Below are 23,612 nucleotides of genomic sequence, written 5' to 3'. Positions count from 1 at the left end.
AATATAAATACTAGGAGATCCTTAGAATTATTAATCCAGCTAAAATCACACCTACTAGAAACAGCCTTAGGATTATTAAATCCACGAGGGTAACTACTCCTGGGTAACCCAACAGAGCCAAATACTGTATATGGTTTTCATTTGGGTCCTCCTCCATGATACATCTCATAACATCCTGCTAACTTCTAGGTACCTATTTACTAGGCAGCAGGTGTAAGGGGATCCGTCAAAGTTTTTGTCTTGTACAGGAATCGAATCAGGGCCATTTCAGTTAACCAAACGCTCTAAACCCTGATCTAAAGTTGTGCTGTTGGTACCGCAACTATTCTTGCTACTAATATGTACTATTGTACGCTGGTGTCAGTCAGAACACCGAGGGCAGTAGTCGCAAAAGGTCATCCTGTCCTAGCTGACTGGGGATTAGTGTGGAGCATTATAGAGCACTTTGGCATGCTGTAGTGTTTTCGAGTCTCAAGTTAAAGTGTTGAAGGAGGAGGTTCTACTCCTCCAAGAGAAAATTAGGAGGCTGAAAATTCGCCTAGATGGATTTGATAGTGTGCAATGGGTGGAGTCGGTGTGGAGTAAAAGGTTACCAACAGTGAGTTGAAGAGTAGGAACCGCTTCAAGTGGAATATGGTCTCTCCTGAAGGCGGAAGTATCAAGATAATGATGCTTAATAGAGGATATATGAAGGTACGAAATCGATTTTCTGTTCTCCAGGATGAGTGTACTTCAGTGGTTAGCGAGGTTAAAGGTACCACTAACTTCCCTGATAATCAAAGTAAGAACATTCTGGTTGTGGGTGACCTGCAGGTAAGACATATGGACTGTGCTTTCTGTAACAGAGATAGGAACGTAAGACAGAGAGTGTGCTTCCTAGAAGCTGGTGTTGATGACATAGTCAACAGGTTGGATAATATTATGTCAGATAATGGGAACAGGCCCATCATCTCTCTTAGGGCTGGTGGAAATGATATCGGGGAGGGTAGGAGACAAGAGCTGTTGGATAAGTACAAGTCAGCCATAGATGTAATTAGGTCTAATGGAGAGGTCTCAGTCATATGTAGCATCTTGCCTAGAAGGGGTGGGGCAATGAATAGATGTCTAATGCAATTGGTGTAAATTGCTGGCTTGACAGGTACTGCAAGGAATTTGCAATCTCATTCATTGATAACTGGGACAAATTTTATATCAAACGTGATATGTTGCAAGGGATGGGGTACATCTCTCAGAGGCTGGGGTGGCTGCATTATCTAACTCGATTGAGGGGCCCATTGCTGACTTATCTAGGACTTTAAACTGATAGATTATAGAGGTATGGGTGTGTGTGGGAAACAGTCAGGCTGCAGTACAAGGGTAGAAAACAGCAGATATTACCAGGATACCTCAGGGATATGTTTAATGGACAATATTCAAAATAAAGTTGATAGTAAAGGCAAAGAAATTGATCAACATACAGAGATAGTAGAGGGCACACAGTGACTAGCTCCCTTAAGGTTTACTATACTAATAGTAGGAGTCTAAGAAATAAGATAGATGAGCTAAGATTACTTTCATATGCAGGTAATATAGATATTATTGCTATAATGGAGACTTGGTTCAACCTGAAAGATGGAGAAATGCCTACTGAATGTCACATACAAGGCTATAACCTATTCCACACTGATAGGGCCAACAGCAAGGGTGGTGGAGTGGTGACTGTTGTGCTAGACAAGATATAAGATTAGAAACATCAGACACAATCTGTTTGGCTACAGATTCTCGAGGGTCATGACAAATTAATTTTGGGTGTAACTTATAGATCCCCAAATCTTGTTTGGGAGTACAGTAAGCTGCTGTGGGACAAAATTCATAAGGTGTCTAGATATGAAAATGTCGTGTTAATGGGAGATTTTAACTTTAAGGAAATTGATTGGAACAATATGAACTGCTATTAAGTCTCTGTCCCAGACTTCCGCTTGGCCAATTTCTTGGAATTGAGAAATTACCTGGGTGGGCTAAATTGGAACGACCTGGCTATGAGTCAGGTAGGTGGCGCTGGTTGCCAGTATGACGTTTTTCAAAGCATAGTTCAAACTGCCTAGACAACTTATGTTCTAAATAGGGCAATTAGATTAGAACATCTCATTGGTCAAAAGAGAGGCATATGTAGGAGTATCAAAAGAGGGAATGGGCAGTTAAGAATTCAATATATTTACTTAAAAAGAGAAATAAAAAGGGAGTAAGAAAAGCTAAAAGAGACTATGAGGCTAAAGTGGCAAGAGATTTGAAGACTAACGCAAAAGGTCTCTTTCAGGTAAATAGAAGTAAGATTTAGGGCAAGACTGGCCCACTCAAAAGTAACTCAGGTCAGATCACTGACAGTGATAAGGAAATGTGTAAAATTTTTAACTCTTATTTCCTTTCATTTTTGATGCAGGAAGACACTAGTGAAATTCTAGAAATAATAAATAATGTAGAACAGGACGATAATGAACTATGCATGATTAGGGTAAATAGTGACATGGTCCTCAGACAAATAAAGAAATTAAAACCGAACAAATCCCCAGGCCCTGATGAACTGTTTGCAAGGATTTTAAAGGAATGTAAAGAGGAGCTTAGCAAACATTTGGCTAGTCTTTTCAACATATCACTACAAACTGGCATAGTGCCAGACAGTTGGAAAATGGCAAATGTAATACCTATTTACAAGGCAAGAGAGGGGGCCTTACTTCGAACTATAGACTAATAAGCCTTATCTGCAGAGTGGGAAAATTTATGGAACCATTAATTGCCGATGCAATTTGTTGCCATCTTGAAAGGCATAACATGACAGATGAATCTCAACACGGTTTTACAAAGGGGCGTTCCTGCCTTACGAATTTACTGATTTTTTTCACCAAGGTATTTGAGGAGGTAGATCATGGTAATAAATATGATATTGTGTATATGGACTTCAGCAAGGCTTTTGATAGAGTTCCACATCAGAGGCTACTGAGGAAAATTAAGGAGCACAGAATAGGAGGAGAAATTTTTCCCCAGGTAGAGGCATTGCTGACAGATAGGCAGAAGAGAGTTTGCATCAATGGGGAGAAATCAGAGTGGGGGCACATCACAAGTGGCGTTCCAGAGTCAGTGCTGGGCCCTTTGTTGTTCACAATTTATATAAATGACATTGATGAGAAAATAAATACCGACATAAGCAAATTTGTTGATACCAAAATACGTTGCCTAATTCATTCTAATGAGGACATTAGAGCACTCCAGGAAGATCTGAATAGACTGATGCAGTGGTCCGAGAAGTGGCAGATGCAGTTTAATATAGACAAATGCAAAATTCTAAACAATGAACAAGAAAATAACCATGGTACATATAAACTAAATAATGTAGATCTTAATATTTCTGTTGCAAAAAGGATTTGGGAGTTCTGGTTAGCAGTAATTTAAAACAAAGACAACAGAGCACAAGTTTTCGCAATAAAGTGAACAGAATCCTTGGCATCGTATCAAGGAGCATAAATAATAGGAGTTCTTAGGTTGTTCTTCAATTCTATATATCCTTGTTAGGCCTCATTTAGATTATGCTGCGCAGTTCTGGTCACCGTGTTACAGAATGAATATAAATGCACTGGAAAACGTACAAAAAAGGATGTCAAAGTTGATCCCATGTGTCAGAAATGTTCCCTATGAGAATAGACTGAGGGACCTGAATCTGTACTCTCTAGATGGGCATAAAATTAGGGGGAAAGATATGATTAAGATGTATAAATGGAAAACAGGAATAAATACAGGGAATGTAAATAGCGTGCTAAAGATATCTAGCAAAGATATAACTTACAGCAATGGTTTTAAGTTGGAAAAATTCAGATTCAGGAAGGATATAGGAAAGCAATGGTTTGGTAATAGAGTTGTGGATGAGTGGAACAAACTCCCGAGTACCGTCACTGAAGCTAAGACGTTGTGTAGTTTTAAAAATGAGTTGGATAAATACATGAGTGGGTGTGGATGGGTGTGAGATGAACCTGACTAGCCTGTGCAAAATATTTCTGATATCGTGCTCCTTCCTTAAGTGGATGTGACCTGAACTGACTATGTGGGTCAGGTCAGGTTTAAGCCTGGAGGTGATTTGATGCAGCCTCTCATGGGTCAGTAGGCCTGCTGCAGTGTTTCTTTTTTCTTATGTTCTTATGTACTACTACTACTACTAGTACAATCACTACTATTACGACAGTTACTTCTACTTTGGCACTTAGACTATTACTACAACTACTGAAACTAACAAAACTACAACTACTACTTCTGCTACTACTAATAACAATAAAATAATAATATAAAGCTAGAATTCTTGCAGAGAATAAATATCAAGTAAAGAATGTTTTCCTGAAGAGAGCTTCACCCTACGGAGGGCGCAACAACCTCCTCTCATCCCAGCAAAACACCGACTGCTCGCATCTTCGTACTCAGCTTATTGGTAAACGCCATGACTCACTCGTGTTTGATGCCAGCCACTGAAACCTGACATCATTTTTGAGTACGCATGAGTCTTTTTTTTTTACAGTAGAGTCTTTACAAAGACACTTGGAGCATTGCTTTTACAAAGATACTTAGAGCATAGACTTCACAAAGATATTCAGAGTAGAGCATTCACAAAGACATTCAGAGTAGAGCCTTCACAAAGACATTCAGAGTAGAGCCTTCACAAAGACATTCAGAGTAGAGCCTTCACAAAGACATTCAGAGTAGAGCCTTCACAAAGATATTCAGAGTAGAGCCTTCGCAAAGACATTCAGAGTAGAGCCTTCACAAAGACATTCAGAGTAGAGCCTTCACAAAGACATTCAGAGTAGAGCCTTCACAAAGACATTCAGAGTAGAGCCTTCGCAAAGACATTCAGAGTAGAGCCTTCACAAAGACATTCAGAGTAGAGCCTTCGCAAAGACATTCAGAGTAGAGCCTTCGCAAAGACATTCAGAGTAGAGCCTTCACAAAGACATTCAGAGTAGAGCCTTCACAAAGACATTCAGAGTAGAGCCTTCACAAAGACATTCAGAGTAGAGCCTTCACAAAGACATTCAGAGCAGAGCCTTCACAAGGACATTCAGAGCAGAGCCTTCACAAAGACATTCAGAGCAGAGTCTTCACAAAGACATTCAGAACAGAGCCTTCACAAAAACATTCAGAACAGAGCCTTCACAAAGACACTTAGAGCAGAGCCTTCACAAAGATACATAGAGGAATGGCAAAGAACACAGAATAACTACTGTTGTAGTGACTGAACACTGAACAACTACTGTTGTAGTGACTGAACACTGAACAACTGCTGTTGTAGTGACTGAACACTGAACAACTACTGTTGTAGTGACTGAACACTGAACAACTACTGTTGTAGTGACTGAACACTGAACAACTACTGTTGTAGTGACTGAACACTGAACAACTACTGTTGTAGTGACTGAACACTGAACAACTACTGTTGTAGTGACTGAACACTGAACAACTACTGTTGTAGTGACTGAACACTGAACAACTACTGTTGTAGTGACTGAACACTGAACAACTACTGTTGTAGTGACTGAACACTGAACAACTACTGTTGTAGTGACTGAACACTGAACAACTACTGTTGTAGTGACTGAACACTGAACAACTACTGTTGTAGTGACTGAACACTGAACAACTACTGTTGTAGTGACTGAACACTGAACAACTACTGTTGTAGTGACTGAACACTGAACAACTACTGTTGTAGTGACTGAACACTGAACAACTACTGTTGTAGTGACTGAACACTGAACAACTACTGTTGTAGTGACTGAACACTGAACAACTACTGTTGTAGTGACTGAACACTGAACAACTACTGTTGTAGTGACTGAACACTGAACAACTACTGTTGTAGTGACTGAACACTGAACAACTACTGTTGTAGTGACTGAACACTGAACAACTACTGTTGTAGTGACTGAACACTGAACAACTACTGTTGTAGTGACTGAACACTGAACAACTACTGTTGTAGTGACTGAACACTGAACAACTACTGTTGTAGTGACTGAACACTGAACAACTACTGTTGTAGTGACTGAACACTGAACAACTACTGTTGTAGTGACTGAACACTGAACAACTACTGTTGTAGTGACTGAACACTGAACAACTACTGTTGTAGTGACTGAACACTGAACAACTACTGTTGTAGTGACTGAACACTGAACAACTACTGTTGTAGTGACTGAGCACTGAACAACTACTGTTGTAGTGACTGAACACTGAACAACTACTGTTGTAGTGACTGAACACTGAACAACTACTGTTGTAGTGACTGAACACTGAACAACTACTGTTGTAGTGACTGAACACTGAACAACTACTGTTGTAGTGACTGAACACTGAACAACTACTGTTGTAGTGACTGAACACTGAACAACTACTGTTGTAGTGACTGAACACTGAACAACTACTGTTGTAGTGACTGAACACTGAACAACTACTGTTGTAGTGACTGAACACTGAACAACTACTGTTGTAGTGACTGAACACTGAACAACTACTGTTGTAGTGACTGAACACTGAACAACTACTGTTGTAGTGACTGAACACTGAACAACCACTGTTGTAGTGACTGAACACTGAACAACTACTGTTGTAGTGACTGAACACTGAACAACCACTGTTGTAGTGACTGAACACTGAACAACTACTGTTGTAGTGACTGAACACTGAACAACTACTGTTGTAGTGACTGAACACTGAACAACCACTGTTGTAGTGACTGAACACTGAACAACTACTGTTGTAGTGACTGAACACTGAACAACTACTGTTGTAGTGACTGAACACTGAACAACTACTGTTGTAGTGACTGAACACTGAACAACTACTGTTGTAGTGACTGAACACTGAACAACTACTGTTGTAGTGACTGAACACTGAACAACTACTGTTGTAGTGACTGAACACTGAACAACCACTGTTGTAGTGACTGAACACTGAACAACTACTGTTGTAGTGACTGAACACTGAACAACTACTGTTGTAGTGACTGAACACTGAACAACTAGTTATCACTTCATTCAAAGTTTCAACAGTGTCGCGGATAAATTACTGTTTTACATCTTACAGTCACGATCAGAAAACTGTTAAAACCTTACCGTTCCTGGCTACTGTTGGCGCTATGAAACAAACACACACACACACACACACACACACACACACACACACACACACACACACACACACACACACACACACACACACACACACACACACACACACACACACACACACACACACACACACACACACACACACACACACACACACACACGAATCCATGCCACAAAGAATTTAGGCTGTTCCTGTGGCAAAGAAGAGGTGTCTACCCATTACTTGAATGTTGTACCTAATAATGTGGCCACCGAGTACGCACAGGCGCGTGCGCACACACACACACACACACACACACACACACACACACACACACACACACACACACACATACATGCAAATACAACAGGCCTAGTGTCTAATCAACATGTGCCTAGGACTAAATCGTAACTAACACACACACACACACACACACACACACACACACACACACACACACACACACACACACACACACACACACACACACACACACACACACACACACACACACAACAACAACAACGAGTCATGGTACGTGACGAGGTGTCAGAGTGGGCGCCTGTGACAAGCGGGATTCCACAGGGGTCAGTCTTAGGACCTGTGCTGTTCTTGGTATATGTGAACGACATAACGGAAGGGATAGACTCAGAAGTGTCCTTGTTTGCAGATGATGTGAAGTTAATGAGAAGAATCAAATCGGATGAGGATCAGGCAGGACTACAAAGAGACTTGGACAGGCTACAAGCCTGGTCCAGTAACTGGCTCCTTGAGTTTAACCCTGCCAAATGCAAAGTCATGAAGATTGGGGAAGGGCAAAGAAGACTGCAGACACAATATAGTTTAGATGGCCAAAGACTGCAAACTTCACTCAAGGAAAAAGATCTGGGGGTGAGTATAACACCGAGCATATCTCCTGAGGCGCACATCAATCAGATAACTGCTGCAGCATACGGGCGCCTGACAAACCTACGGATAGCGTTCCGATACCTCAGCAAGGATTCGTTCAAGACTCTGTATACCATTTACGTCAGGCCCATACTGGAGTATGCAGCACCAGTTTGGAATCCACACCTAGTCAAGCACGTCAAGAAATTAGAGAAGGTGCAAAGGTTTGCAACAAGACTAGTCCCAGAGCTACGGGGATTGTCCTACGAAGAAAGGTTGAGGGAAATCGGCCTGACGACACTGGAGGACAGGAGGGTCAGGGGAGACATGATAACGACATATAAAATACTGCGCGGAATAGACAAGGTGGACAAAGACGGGATGTTCCAGAGATGGGACACAGACACAAGAGGTCACAATTGGAAGTTGAAGACTCAAATGAATCAAAGGGATGTTAGAAAGTATTTCTTCAGTCATAGAGTAGTCAGGCCGTGGAATGGCCTAGAAAGTGAAGTAGTGGAGGCGGGAACCATACATAGTTTTAAGGCGAGGTATGATAAAGCACATGGGGCAGGAAGAGAGAGGACCTAGTAGCAATCAGTGAAGAGGCGGGGCCAGGAGCTATGACTCGACCCCTGCAACCACAAATAGGTGAGTACACACACACACATACACACACACACAGGGACAGACTGTTTCAAAGATGGGAAATAGAAACAAAGGGACACGGCTGTAAGTTGAAAACTCAGATGAGTCATAGGGATGTCAGGAAGTGTTTCATAAGCCTTAAGTTTTCAGGAAGTGGAACGATCTAGAAAGTGAAGTGGTCGAGGCGGGATCCATACATAGCTTTAAGAAAAGGTAGGATAAGTCTCTTGAAACCAGGAGAAAATGGACCTACATAGTGACGACCAGCGAAGAGGCGGGGCCAGGAGCTGTGATTCGACCCCTGGAACCGCATATGGGTGAGTGCACCGTTGTCTCCACTTACCTGGGAAGATAAAAACACACGTTAGAGTCTCCCAAACAAACACCAGCGAAACATAAATGTAAGAAAAATAGCAAATTTGTAAACAAATAAAAAATAACATTTAGTTTCTTTTCTCAGGATCAGTGACGTCACACTGGTCCGGTGACGTCACAGTGGCACAGTGGTCCAGTGGCATCACGCTACAGAAGTACGGTGTACTTTGAATAGGCCACCAGCGGGACTACGAGGGATCATCGCAAAGGCTGCAAAAATTAGCAATTGATTATGGATGTAATCTCCCCTAACTTCCCCTTCATTATTTGTTGAATTGCTACTACATATGTGTAGTCATGTCACGCATATTACGTCTCTGTGGGAACCTCCCTCACCCCTCATTTGACCGCTTTATATCACAGTTCATTTCAACCTGCAGGTTCAACTACTCCATACCGTGTTGATTGTCGCTCACTTCTCATTAAATGTTCTTGCCCTTCATCCCACTGGTGTTAGTTAGTTACCATGTTGATTAGACACTAGGCCTGTTGTATATGAGTACGTGTGTGTGTGTGTACTCACCTATTTGTACTCACCTATTTGTGGTTGCAGGGGTCGAGTCTTAGCTCCTGGCCCCGCCTCTTCACCGGTTGCTACTGGGCCCTCTCTCTCCCCGCTCCATGAGCTTGATCAAACCTCGTCTTAAAACTGTGTATGGTTCCTGCCTCCACTACGTTATTTTCTAGGCTATTCCACTGCCTTACAACTCTATGACTGAAGAAATACTTCCTAATATCTCTCTGACTCATTTGTGTCTTCAACTTCCAATTGTGGCCTCTTGTTCTCACTTGTTCTCACACTGTCTGTTGCACCTGTTCTCACACTCTCTGTTGCACTTGTTCTCACGCTATTTGATCTGTTTTCTAGCTATTCGTTTGCATTCGTGCTGATTCTTGACTGGATGTCAGCAAAGGTCTTGTATCATATGAGCAATATCAACATTGCTTGTCTAAGACTTTCACCGTCAAGAACGTCTGTCATCATCGTTATCTGAGAGAAGAGATAAGTGGGACGAGAGACAAGTGAGACGAGAGACAAGTGAGACGAGAGACAAGTGAGACGAGAGACAAGTGAGACAAAGAGACAAGCGAGACAAGATTCAAAAGACAAGAAACTGACAACCTGAACGAGAACAATAGCCCAAGGCACAGATGCGCGGAGGAAGAGAGGAGGTAGTGAGGAGTGAGGGGTAGTGAGGAAGTAGTGAGGAGTGAAGGGGTAGTGAGGAATGAGAGGTAGTGAGGAGTGAGGGGTAGTGAGGTGTAAGGGGTATAGAGGACGAAGAAGTAGTGAGGAGTGAGGGGGAGGGGGTGTTCAAAAGGAGAAAGAGGGGAGAGAGAAGATGAGGAAGGAGGTAGTGAGAAACGAGAGGGAGTTAGTGAGGAGGAGGAAGAAGAGAGTGAGGAGAGAGAGAGAGAGAGAGAGAGAGAGAGAGAGAGTGAGAGAGAGAGAGAGAGAGACAGTATGTAGTTTCTCCGAGGTTATCTACACTGGGAAGGGAACTAACACCTTGTTCGATGGTCAGACCTGGATGTTTCTGTTACAATACTATGTACTTACAGAACTTGCACCAGGATACTGGTGGCCAGTGTCTAGGTTGATGCTGGTGGCCACTGTCTAGGTTGATGCTGGTGGCCAGTGTCTAGGTTGATGATGGTGGCCAGTGTCTAGGTTGATGATGGTGGCCAGTGTCTAGGTTGATGATGGTAGCCAGTGTCTAGATTGATGATGGTGGCCAGTGTCTAGGTTGATGATGGTAGCCAGTGTCTAGGTTGATGATGGTGGCCAGTGTTTAGGTTGATGATGGTGGCCAGTGTCTAGGTTGATGCTGGTGGCCAGTGTCTAGGTTGATGATGGTGGCCAGTGTCTAGGTTGATGATGGTGGCCAGTGTCTAGGTTGATGCTGGTGGCCAGTGTCTAGGTTGATGATGGTGGCCAGTGTCTAGGTTGATGATGGTGGCCAGTGTCTAGGTTGATGCTGGTGGCCAGTGTCTAGGTTGATGATGGTGGCCAGTGTCTAGGTTGATGATGGTGGCCAGTGTCTAGGTTGATGCTGGTGGCCAGTGTCTAGGGTGATGATGGTGGCCAGTGTCTAGGTTGATGATGGTGGCCAGTGTCTAGGGTGATGCTGGTGGCCAGTGTCTAGGTTGATGCTGGTGGCCAGTGTCTAGGGTGATGATGGTGGCCAGTGTCTAGGTTGATGCTGGTGGCCAGTGTCTACAATGATGATGGTGGCCAGTGTCTAGGTTGATGCTGGTGGCCAATGTCTACGATGATTATGGTGGCCAGTGTCTAGGTTGATGCTGGTGGCCAGTGTCTAGGGTGATGATGGTGGCCAGTGTCTAGGTTGATGCTGGTGGCCAGTGTCTAGGGTGATGATGGTGGCCAGTGTCTAGGTTGATGCTGGTGGCCAATGTCTACGATAATGATGTTGGCCAGTGTCTAGGTTGATGCTGGTGGCCAATGTCTACGATGATGATGGTGGCCTTCTTGCAGTCCAAGAAGATGCAATCAACCCACCCCTCTCTCTCGTGTCTTACTTCTGTTATTTTATCATAAAACTCCAGAAGGTCTGTGACACAGGATTTGCCTTCCGTGAACCCGTGCTGGTTGGCATTTATACTCTTGTTCCGTTCCAGGTGCTCCACCACTCTCCTCCTGATAATCTTCTCCATAATTTTGCATACTATACACGTCAATGACACAGGTCTATAGTTTAGTGTGTGTGTGTGTGTGTGTGTGTGTGTGTGTGTGTGTGTACTCACCTAGTTGAGGTTGCGGGGGTCGAGTCCGAGCTCCTGGCCCCGCCTCTTCACTGATCGCTACTAGGTCACTCTCCCTGAGCCGTGAGCTTTATCATACCTCTGCTTAAAGCTATGTATGGATCCTGCCTCCACTACATCGTTTCCCAAACTATTCCACTTACTGACTACTCTGTGGCTGAAGAAATACTTCCTAACATCCCTGTGATTCATCTGTGTCTTCAGCTTCCAACTGTGTCCCCTTGTTACTGTGTCCAATCTCTGGAACATCCTGTCTTTGTCCACCTTGTCAATTCCTCTCAGTATTTTGTATGTCGTTATCATGTCCCCCCTATCTCTCCTGTCCTCCAGTGTCGTCAGGTTGATTTCCCTTAACCTCTCCTCGTAGGACATACCTCTTAGCTCTGGGACTAGTCTTGCTGCAAACCTTTGCACTTTCTCTAGTTTCTTCACGTGCTTGGCTAGGTGTGGGTTCCAAACTGGTGCCGCATACTCCAATATGGGCCTAACGTACACGGTGTACAGGGTCCTGAATGATTCCTTATTAAGATGTCGGAATGCTGTGTGTGTGTGTGAGTGTATGTGTGTGTGTGTGTGTGTGTGTGTGTGTGTGTGTGTGTGTGTGTGTGTGTGTGTGTGTGTGTGTGTGTGTGTGTGTGTGTGTGTGTGTGTGTGTGTGTGTGTGGTGACCATCTCATGCTACAGCTACAAAAGTGGTAGTCATACAACCTTTGATCACTATGGATCATTGTCTGCTACTCCTGTATGTTTACCTCACTTAGCTTTGATTCACTTTCGTAAATTATGTTTTAATTTTTCATTGCTTTGATTCAATTAATAAACACACAAACGTGAAGTAATTAATAAGTAAAATGCATAACTGTGAGTTATCTTTAATTCTTCTTTAACTGTGTTATTCATATGTTATACCGCCAATACTTTTCCTAAGAACTGAAATAGATCCTTCACAGTATTTCGGAGATCCCCTTTCAATTCCTAGGAAAAATATGGATGTAACAAAATTCGTGCACGTTACTTAATACTTAACACTTGCAAAATAAACAGAGAATCAACACACACGTTGAATTGAACTGTGATATGAAGCGGTGAACTTTGCTTACGGGTTGTCTGGGAAGTGAATTATTATTATAATCATGGGGGAGCGCTGAACCCATGTGGGGAGGTGGAGGGCATTTAGTCTCAATTCAGGAAACTGGAGCACAGGTCCAATTCCCTAGATCAAGATCCCCTCACCAGCGTCAAGGAAACTCCCTTGAGGGGCCTGGGAGGTGAAGAATGAGTACAAAGACAGCTCAGAGAATGACTCAGGCTCACACATGCCTAGTAGACCTTCCACAAACGATTAATGGGAAGTTAAGGTAGATTAAATTCGCGACTTGAGCCAAACTTTTGCTTCCCACGTGGTCCCCCGGTTACCAACATGACAATTGGTTCACTCACTCGTTAAAATGAAGGTTTTAAAAGGCATTAGAGAGAAATGAACAAACAGTCTAGCGTTAAGTCAAAACAATTGGTTCCCCAAATCAAGACAGGTAACAAATGTAAAAATTATAGACGTCATAATAGCACGAAGGTACGAATACTTACAATCATAAGAAAACTGGGTAGCTAAATAACTTCCTGATGATGCCCAGTACCACCAGTCCATAGAGAACAGTGTGGCAAGAGGCAGGTAGGCGGCGCTGGCGTCTGCATCTCACTGTAACAATTGCTTCAAGCATCCAAACAACTCACACCACAGTCATACACTCACTGAGCAATATGTACAAGAGCATGAATATTTTTCTCACATGCTCTTGATCCAAGAAGAATCTTCTCTTTCCTTGGTTCATCTTAATTTCTCCCCATAACTCCCATTTCCGGAACCAGAGCTCATCTCTGAGTGACCAGCATCATGATGGTTACTAGAGCACATCTCTGAGTGACCAGCATCAGGAGAGTCTCTAGAGCACATCTCTGAGTGACCAGCATCAGGAGGGTCATTAGAGCACATCTCTGAGTGACCAGCATCAGGAGGGTCACTAGAGCACATCTCTGAGTGACCAGCATCAGGAGGGTCATTAGAGCACTTCTCTGAGCGACCAGCATCAGGACGGTCATTAGAGCACATCTTTGAGTGACCAGCAACAGGAAGGTCATTAGTGCACATCTCTGAGTGACCAGCATCAAAAGGGTCATTAAAACACATCTCTGAGTGACTAGCATCAGGAGGGTCATTCGAACACATCTCTGAGTGACTAGCATCAGAAGGGTTATTAGAACACATCTCTGAGTAACCAGCATCAGGAGGGTCATTAGAACACGTCTCTGTGAGTGTGACGTGAAGTTCTTACGTCAACACACCCAGTACACACTTCAATGTTCACAATTTTATCGTCCTAATTAGAATTTCTTGTCACTCGTGAGTCATACGAACACTGTCGATGTTTCACTGTTCTTACGCTGTTTTGAATGTTCTTAGGTTGCTTCACTTGTTCTTACGCTGTTACACTTTTCTTACGTTATTTCACTTGTTCTTACACTGTTTCTCCTGTTATTACGCAGCTCTCACATTGATTAGCTGTCACACTAGCTCTCACACCCTGAATTGTGAACTTGTGCTTCACACTGTGTGCCTGTTTCCTCTGTTATCACACTTGTTCTCACACTGTTACACCTGTTCCCACACTGTTACACTTGTTCTCACACTGTCAATTACACTTGTTCTCACACTGTCTGATACACTTGTTCTCACACTGTCAGTTACACTTGTTCTCACACTGTCAATTACACTTGTTGTCACACTGTCTGATACACTTGTTCTCACACTGTTACAATTGTTCTCACACTGACTTTTACACTTGTTCTCACACTGTCTGTTACACTTGTTCACACATTGTTACAATTGTTATCACACTGTCAGTTACACTTGCTCTCACATTGTCAGTTACACTTGTTCTCACACTGTTATGCTTGTTCTCACACTGTCTGTTACACTTGGTCTCACACTGTTACAATTGTTCTCACACTGTAAGTTACATTTGTTCTCATATTGTCTGTTTCACTTGTTCTCACACTGACTTTTACACTTGTTCTCACACTGTCTGTTACGCTTGTTCTCACACTGTCTGTTACATATGTTCTCATATTGTCTGTTACACTTGTTCTCACACTGTTACACTTGTTCTCACACTGGCTTTTACACTTGTTCTCACACTGTCAGTTACACTTGTTCTCACACTGTTACATTTGTTCTCATATTGTCTGTTACACTTGTTCTCACACTGTTACACTTGTTCTCACACTGTTACCCTTGTTCTCATACTGTCTGTTACACTTGTTCTCACATTGTTACTATTGTTCTCACAATGTCAGTTACACTTGGTCTCACACTGTTACGCTTGTTCTCACACTGTCTGTTACACTTGTTCTCACAATGTCAGTTACGCTTGTTCTCACACTGTTACGCTTGTTCTCACACTGTGAGTTACACTTGTTCTCACACTGTGAGTTACACTTGTTCTCACACTGTGAGTTACACTTGTTCTCACACTGTTACGCTTGTTCTCACACTGTTACGCTTGTTCTCACACTGTCAGTTACACTTGTTCTCACAATGTCAGTTACACTTGTTCTCACACTGTTACGCTTGTTCTCACACTGTGAGTTACACTTGTTCTCACACTGTGAGTTACACTTGTTCTCACACTGTGAGTTACACTTGTTCTCACACTGTTACGCTTGTTCTCATACTGTCTGTTACACTTGTTCTCACATTGTTACAATTGTTCTCACAATGTCAGTTACACTTGTTCTCACACTGTTACAATTGCTCTCACACTGTCAGTTACACTTGTTCTCACACTGTCAGTTACACTTGATCTCACACTGTCTGCCACACTTGTTCTCACACTGTTACACTTGTTCTCACACTGTCTGTTACACTTGTTCTCACACTGTTACACTTGTTCTCCCACTGCCTGTTACACTTGTTCTCACACTGTCTGTTACACTCGTTCTCACACTGTTACACTTGCTCTCACACTGTCAATAACACTTTTTCTCACACTGTTGCACTTGTTCTCACACTGTTACACTTGTTCTCACACTGTTACACTTGTTCTCACACTGTTACAGTTATTCTCACACTGTCTGTTACACTTATTCTTTCACTGTCTGTTACACTTGTTCTCACACTGTTACACTTCTTCTCATACTGTCTGTTACACTTGTTCTCACAGTGTTACATTTGTTCTCACACTGTCAGTAACACTTGTTCACACACTGTTACACTTGTTCTCATACTGCCAGTAACACTTGTTCTCACACTGTTGCCCTTGTTCTCACACGGTTACACTTGTTCTCTCACTGTCAGTAACACTTGTTCTCACACTATTACACTTGTTCTCACACTGTTACACTTATTCTCACACTGCTACACTTGTTTTCACACTGTCTGTTGCACTTATTATCACAATGTTACACTTATTCTCACACTGTTACATTTGTTCTCACACTGTTACACTTGTTCTCACACTGTCTGTTACACTTGTTCTCACACTGTCTGTTGCACCTGTTCTCACACTCTCTGTTGCACTTGTTCTCACGCTATTTGATCTGTTTTCTAGCTATTCGTTTGCATTCGTGCTGATTCTTGACTGGATGTCAGCAAAGGTCTTGTATCATATGAGCAATATCAACATTGCTTGTCTAAGACTTTCACCGTCAAGAACGTCTGTCATCATCGTTATCTGAGAGAAGAGATAAGTGGGACGAGAGACAAGTGAGACGAGAGACAAGTGAGACGAGAGACAAGTGAGACGAGAGACAAGTGAGACAAAGAGACAAGCGAGACAAGATTCAAAAGACAAGAAACTGACAACCTGAACGAGAACAATAGCCCAAGGCACAGATGCGCGGAGGAAGAGAGGAGGTAGTGAGGAGTGAGGGGTAGTGAGGAAGTAGTGAGGAATGAGAGGTAGTGAGGAAGTAGTGAGGAGTGAAGGGGTAGTGAGGAATGAGAGGTAGTGAGGAGTGAGGGGTAGTGAGGTGTAACGGGTATTGAGGACGAAGAAGTAGTGAGGAGTGAGGGGGAGGGGGTGTTCAAAAGGAGAAAAAGGGGAGAGAGAAGATGAGGAAGGAGGTAGTGAGAAACGAGAGGGTGTTAGTGAGGAGGAGGAAGAAGAGAGTGAGGAGAGAGAGAGAGAGAGAGAGAGAGAGAGAGAGAGAGAGGGAGAGAGAGAGACAGTATGTAGTTTCTCCGAGGTTATCTACACTGGAAAGGGAACTAACACCTTGTTCGATGGTCAGACCTGGATGTTTCTCTTACAATACTATGTAGTTACAGAACTTGCACCAGGATACTGGTGGCCAGTGTCTAGGGTGATGCTGGTGGCCAGTGTCTAGGGTGATGCTGGTGGCCAGTGTCTAGGGTGATGCTGGTGGCCAGTGTCTAGGTTGATGCTGGTGGCCAGTGTCTAGGGTGATGCTGGTGGCCAGTGTCTAGGGTGATGCTGGAGGCCAGTGTCTAGGGTGATGCTGGTGGCCAGTGTCTAGGGTGATGCTGGTGGCCAGTGTCTAGGTTGATGCTGGTGGCCAGTGTCTAGGTTGATGATGGTGGCCAGTGTCTAGGTTGATGATGGTGGCCAGTGTCTAGGTTGATGATGGTGGCCAGTGTCTAGGTTGATGATGGTGGCCAGTGTCTAGGTTGATGCCAGTGTCTAGGTTGATGCTGGTGGCCAGTGTCTAGGTTCATGAGGGTGGCCAATGTCTACGATGATGATTATGGCCAATGTCTAGGGTGATGCTGGTGGCCAGTGTCTAGGGTGATGCTGGTGGCCAGTGTCTAGGGTGATGCTGGTGGCCAGTGTCTAGGGTGATGCTGGTGGCCAGTGTCTAGGGTGATGCTGGTGGCCAGTGTCTAGGGTGATGATGGTGGCCAGTGTCTAGGTTCATGATGGTGGCCAATGTCTACGATGATGATGGTGGCCAGTGTCTAGGTTCATGATGGTGGCCAATGTCTACGATGATGATGGTGGCCAATGTCTACGTTGATGATGGTGGCCAGTGTCTAGGTTCTAGGTTGATGCTGGTGGCCAGTGTCTAGGTGATGTCTGGTGGCCAGTGTCTAGGTTGATGCTGGTGATGTCTACGATGGTGGCCAGTGTCTAGGTTGATGCTGGTGGCCAGTGTCTACGATGATGATGGTGGCCAATGTCTAGGTTCATGATGGTGGCCAATGTCTACGATGATGATGGTGGCCAGTGTCTAGGTTCATGATGGTGGCCAATGTCTACGATGATGATGGTGGCCAGTGTCTAGGTTCATGATGGTGGCCAATGTCTACGATGATGATGGTGGCCAATGTCTAGGTTGATGATGGTGGCCAGCGTCTAGGTTGATGCTGGTGGCCAGTGTCTAGGTTGATGCTGGTGGCCAGTGTCTAGGTTGATGACTGTGCCAATGTCTACGATGATGATGGTGGCCAGTGTCTAGGTTCATGATGGTGGCCAATGTCTACGTTGATAATGGTGGCCAATGTCTAGGTTGATGATGGTGGCCAACATCTAGGTTGATGATGGTGGCCAGTGTCTAGGGTGATGCTGGTGGCCAATGTCTACGATGATGATGGTGGCCAGTGTCTAGGTTCATGATGGTGGCCAATGTCTACGATGATGATGGTGGCCAATGTCTAGATTGATAATGGTGGCCAACATCTAGGTTGATGATGGTGGCCAATGTCTAGGTTGATGCTCGTGGCCAGTGTCTAGGTTGATGCTTGTGGCCAGTGTCTAGTTGATGATGGTGGCCAATGTCTAGGTTGATGATGGTGGCCAGCGTCTAGGTTGATGCTGGTGGCCAGTGTCTAGGTTGATGCTGGTGGCCAGTGTCTAGGTTGATGACGGTGCCAATGTCTACGATGATGATGGTGGCCAATGTCTACGTTGATGATGGTGGCCAGTGTCTAGGTTCATGATGGTGGCCAATGTCTACGTTGATAATGGTGGCCAATGTCTAGGTTGATGATGGTGGCCAACATCTAGGTTGATGATGGTGGCCAGTGTCTAGGTTGATGCTCGTGGCCATTGTCTAGGTTGATGCTGGTGGCCAATATCTACGATAATGATGGTGGCCAGTGTCTAGGTTCATGATGGTGGCCAATGTCTACGATGATGATGGTGGCCAATGTCTAGGTTGATGATGGTGGCCAATATCTAGGTTGATGATGGTGGCCAATGTCTAGATTGATAATGGTGGCCAACATCTAGGTTGATGATGGTGGCCAATGTCTAGGTTGATGCTCGTGGCCAGTGTCTAGGTTGATGCTTGTGGCCAGTGTCTAGTTGATGCTGGTGGCCAGTGTCTTGGTTGATGCGGTGGCCAGCGTCTAGGTTGATGCTGGTGGCCAGTGTCTAGGTTGATGCTGGTGGCCAGTGTCTAGGTTGATGCTGGTGGCCAGTGCCTAGGTTGATACTGGTGGCCAGTGTCTAGGTTGATGATGGTGGCCAATATCTAGGATGATGATGGTGGCCAATGTCTAGGTTGATGATGGTGGCCAATATCTAGGTTGATGATGGTGGCCAGTGTCTAGGTTGATGCTCGTGGCCAGTGTCTAGGTTGATGCTGGTCTCCAGTGCCTAGGTTGATACAGGTGGCCAGTGTCTAGATTGATGATGGTGGCCAATGTCTAAGTTGATGATGGTGGCCAATGTCTAGGTTGATGCTGATGGCCAGTGTCTAGGTTAATGACGGTGCCAATGTCTACGATGATGATGGTGGCCAATGTCTACGTTGATGATGGTGGCCAGTGTCTAGGTTCATGATGGTGGCCAATGTCTACGATGATAATGGTGGCCAATGTCTAGGTTGATGATGGTGGCCAATATCTAGGTTGATGATGGTGGCCAGTGCCTAGGTTGATGCTCGTGGTCATTGTCTAGGTTGATGCTGGTGGCCAGTGTCTAGGTTGATGCTGGTGGCCAGTGTCTAGGTTGATACTGGTGGCCAGTGTCTAGGTTCATGATGGTGGCCAGTGTCTACGATGATGATGGTGGCCAATGCCAAGGTTCATGATGGTGGCCAATATCTAGGTTGATGATGGTGGCCAATGTCTAGGTTGATGATGGTGGCCAATATCTAGGTTGCTGATGGTGGCCAGTGTCTAGGTTGATGCTCGTGGCCAGTGTCTAGGTTGATACTGGTGGCCAGTGTCTAGGTTGATGATGGTGGCCAATGTCTAAGTTGATGATGGTGGCCAATGTCTAGGTTGATGATGGTGGCCAATGTCTATGTTGATGATGGTGGCCAATATTAGGTTGATGATGGTGGCCAGTGTCTAGGTTGATGCTCGTGGCCGGAATCTAGGATGATGCTGGTGGCCAGTGTCTAGGTTGATGATGGTGGCCAGTGTCTAGGTTGATGATGGTGGCCAGTGTCTAGGTTGATGATGGTGGCCAGTGTCTAGGTTGATGCTGGTGGCCAGTGTCTAGGTTGATGCTGCTGGCCAGTGTCTAGGGTGATGCTGGTGGCCATTGTCTAGGTTGATGATGGTGGCCAGTGTCTAGGTTGATGATGGTGGTCAATGTCTACGTTGATGATGGTGGCCAGTGTCTAGGTTGATCATGGTGGTCAGTGTCTAGGTTGATGATGGTGGCCAGTGTCTAGGGTGATGATGGTGGCCAGTGTCTAGGTTGATGATGGTAGTCAGTGTCTAGGTTGATGATGGTGGCCAGTGTCTAGGTTGATGATGGTGGCTAGTGTCTAGGTTGATAATGGTGGCCAATATCTAGGATGATGATGATGGCCAATGTCTACGTTGATGATGGTGGCCAGTGTCTAGGTTGATAATGGTGGCCAATATCTAGGTTGATGATGGTGGCCAGTGTCTACGTTGATGATGGTGGCCAGTGTCTAGGTTGAAATGGTGGCCAATGTCTAGGTTGATGATGGTGGTCAGTGTCTAGGTTGATAATGGTGGCCAATGTCTAGGTTGATGATGGTGGCCAGTGTCTAGGTTGATAATGGTGGCCAATGTCTAGGTTGATGATGGTGGCCAGTGTCTAGGTTGATGATGGTGGCCAATGTCTAAGTTGATGATGGTGGTGGCCAATGTCTACGTTGATGATGGTGGCCAGTGTCTAGGTTGATGTTGGTGGCCAATGTCTAGGTTGATGATGGTGGCCAGTGTCTAGGTTGATAATGTTGGCCAGTGTCAAGGTTGATGATGGTCGTCAGTGTCTAGGTTGATGATGGTGGCCCGTGTCTAGGTTGATGATGGTGGCCAGTGTCTAGGTTGATGATGGTGGCCAGTGTCTAGGTTGATGATGGTGGCCAGTGTCTAGGTTGATGATGGTGGCCAGTGTCTAGGTTGATGATGGTGGCCAGTGTCTAGGTTGATGATGGTGGCCAGTGTCTAGGTTGATGATGGTGGCCAGTGTCTAGGTTGATGATGGTGGCCAGTGTCTAGGTTGATGATGGTGGCCAGTGTCTAGGTTGATGATGGTGGCCAGTGTCTAGGTTGATGATGGTGGCCAGTGTCTAGGTTGATGATGGTGGCCAGTGTCTAGGTTGATGATGGTGGCCAGTGTCTAGGTTGATGATGGTGGCCAGTGTCTAGGTTGATGATGGTGGTTGTCAGTGTCTAGGTTGATGATGGTGGCCAGTGTCTAGGTTGATGATGGTGGCCAGTGTCTAGGTTGATGATGGTGGCCAGTGTCTAGGTTGATGATGGTGGCTCTAGGTTGATGATGGTGGCCAGTGTCTAGGTTGATGATGGTGGCCAGTGTCTAGGTTGATGATGGTGGCCAGTGTCTAGGTTGATGCTGGTGGCCAGTGTCTAGGTTGAGTGTCTAGGTTGATGATGGTGGCCAGTGTCTAGGTTGATGATGGTGGCCTAGGATGATGATGGTGGCCAGTGTCTAGGTTGATGATGGTGGCCAGTGTCTAGGTTGATGATGGTGGCCAGTGTCTAGGTTGATGATGGTGGCCAGTGTCTAGGTTGATGATGGTGGCCAGTGTCTAGGTTGATGATGGTGGCCAGTGTCTAGGTTGATGATTGTGGCCAGTGTCTAGGTTGATGATGGTGGCCAGTGTCTAGGTTGATGATGGTGGCCAGTGTCTAGGTTGATGATGGTGGTCAATGTCTACGTTGATGATGGTGGCCAGTGTCTAGGTTGATAATGGTGGCCAATGTCTAGGTTGATGATGGTGGCCAATGTCTACGTTGATGACGGTGGCCAGTGTCTAGGTTGATATTGGTGGCCAATCTCTACGTTGATGATGGTGGCCAGTGTCTAAGTTGATAATGGTGGCCAGTGTCTAGGTTGATAATGGTGGCCAATATCTAGGATGATGATGGTGGCCAATATCTACGTTGATGATGGTGGCCAGTGTCTAGGTTGATAATGGTGGCCAATATCTAGGTTGATGATGGTGGCCAGTGTCTACGTTGATGATGTCTAGTTGACATGCCAATGTCTAGGTTGATGATGGTGGTCAGTGTCTAGGTTAATAATGGTGGCCAATGTCTAGGTTGATGATGGTGGCCAGTGTCTAGGTTGATAATGGTGGCCAATGTCTAGGTTGATGATGGTGGCCAGTGTCTAGGTTGATGATGGTGGCCAATGTCTAGGTTGATGATGGTGACCAGTGTCTAGGTTGATAATGGTGGCCAATGTCTACGTTGATGATGGTGGCCAGTGTCTAGGTTGATGTTGGTGGCCAATGTCTAGGTTGATGATGGTGGCCAGTGTCTAGGTTGATAATGGTGGGCAGTGTCAAGGTTGATGATGGTGGCCAGTGTCTAGGTTGATGATGGTGGCCAGTGTCTAGGTTGATGATGGTGGCCAGTGTCTAGGTTGATGATGGTGGCCAGTGTCTAGGTTGATGATGGTGGCCAGTGTCTAGGTTGATGATGGTGGCCAGTGTCTAGGTTGATGATGGTGGCCAGTGTCTAGGTTGATGATGGTGGCCAGTGTCTAGGTTGATGATGGTGGCCAGTGTCTAGGTTGATGATGGTGGCCAGTGTCTAGGTTGATGATGGTGGTCAGTGTCTAGGTTGATGATGGTGGCCAGTGTCTAGGTTGATGATGGTGGCCAGTGTCTAGGTTGATGATGGTGGCCAATGTCTAGGTTGATGATGGTGGCCAGTGTCTAGGTTGATGATGGTGGCCAGTGTCTAGGTTGATGATGGTGGTCAGTGTCTAGGTTGATGATAGTGGCCAGCGTCTAGGTTGATGATGGTGGCCAGTGTCTAGGTTTATGATGGTGGCCAGCCTCTAGGTTGATGATGGTGGCCAGTGTCTAGGTTGATGATGGTGGCCAGTGTCTAGGTTGATGATGGTGGCCAGTGTCTAGGTTGATGATGGTGGCAAGTGTCTAGGTTGATGATTGTGGCCAGTGTCTAGTTTGATGATGGTGGTCAGTGTCTAGGTTGATGATGGTGGCCAGTGCCTAGGTTGATGATGGTGGCAAGTGTCTAGGTTGATGATGGTGGCCAGTGTCTAGGTTGATGCTGGTGGCCAGTGTCTAGGTTGATGCTGGTGGCCAGTGTCTAGGTTGATGATGGTGGCCAGTGTCTAGGTTGATGATGGTGGTCAGTGTCTAGGTTGATGATGGTGTCCAGTGTCTAGGTTGATGATGGTGGCCAGTGTCTAGGTTGATGATGGTGGCCAGTTTCTAGGTTGATGATGGTGGGCAGTGTCTAGGTTGATGATGGTGGCTAGTGTCTAGGTTGATGATGGTGGCCAGTGTCTAGGTTGATGATGGTGGTCAGTGTCTAGGTTGATGATGGTGGCCAGTGTCTAGGTTGATGA

The sequence above is a fragment of the Cherax quadricarinatus genome, chromosome 46 (genome assembly GCF_038502225.1).
Source record: "Cherax quadricarinatus isolate ZL_2023a chromosome 46, ASM3850222v1, whole genome shotgun sequence".
Taxonomy (NCBI): Eukaryota; Metazoa; Arthropoda; class Malacostraca; order Decapoda; family Parastacidae; genus Cherax; species Cherax quadricarinatus.
The sequence above is the reverse complement of the archived record's forward strand: the minus strand, read 5'-3'. Positions refer to the sequence as shown.